Source organism: Nicotiana attenuata, unplaced genomic scaffold (assembly GCF_001879085.1).
Source record: "Nicotiana attenuata strain UT unplaced genomic scaffold, NIATTr2, whole genome shotgun sequence".
NCBI classification, from domain to species: domain Eukaryota; kingdom Viridiplantae; phylum Streptophyta; class Magnoliopsida; order Solanales; family Solanaceae; genus Nicotiana; species Nicotiana attenuata.
Window position 1 is genome coordinate 113,886 of NW_017673342.1, and position 1,166 is coordinate 115,051.

Consider the following 1,166-nt stretch of genomic DNA (forward strand, 5'->3'; position numbering starts at 1 on the left):
TAAAACTTTATATAGTGCTAATTCGAATTAGTCGAGATTCCAATATATCAGTACGAGACATCTACATTTGAGATTCAAAGTTATAACCTAAAGCAATTTGAACAACTTAATTCTATCACAATGGCTACATTTGAGATTCAAAGTTATAACCTAAAGCAATTTGAACAACTTAATTCTATCACAATGGTAGATATTTTCGTTGTTTTAAGGCTATATATATATATATATATATAGATGCAATGAATTTCATTTAAAACCAAAAGGCATTCAAGTTCTTGCATTCAAACATACATTCCCCTTGACTTGGATATATATGACTATGATGACCCTAAAGGTCATCTCTTGTTTTAGAAGTCAAAATTGTGTTTCGAGGCCTTGAAAATCTTTTTTTGTCTCACCTTGATTTGTGTGCGTAGTTCGAGCGTGTTTTCGGGAAAGCTTTTATGTGAAATTTTAGAAAAATGATGAAATTGGCCTTTAAAATTGATTAAAATTAACTTTGGTCAACATTCTTGGTAAGTGGACCCGGACCCGTGGATATTGGACTTGGGCGTATGCCCGGAATCGAATTCCGAAGTCCCAAACCCGAGAAAAGAATTTTTAAAGAAAATTGTTTGCTTGAAAATATAAAGGTTTCTAGAAGTGAAATGATGCATTTTCCTGATGGTATCGGGCCCGTATCTTGGTTCCGGAGCCCGGTACAAGTTTAAAATAATAATTAAGTTAAATCTGTGAAATTTGGTAAGAATCGGAATTGGTTTGGTATAAAACGGACCTATAGTTGAGAAAATAGAAATTTCAATGTTCTTGGGTAATTTCATGAATTTGAGGTTAAATTCGTAGTTGTTGATGTTATTTTGATGATTTGATCGCACGAGCAAGTCCGTATGATACTTTTAGACTTGCGTGCATGCTTGGTTTGGAGCCCCAAGGGCTAGGATGAGTTTTGGATAGGCTACGGGGTGAATTGGACTTAGGAAGTTTCAGATTTTTCATCTGGTATGTGTTGCAGGCTCTGATCTCGCCATTGCGAGGTCAGATGTCGCAATTGCGAGCCTTTCAGGCCTGGAAATGCGAGGATTTCATCGCAACTGCGAGGAAGTCTGGCCAGCATTTGATCGCAATTGCGATCTCCCCTTCGCAAATGCGAAGTCATCAGGGGAGGT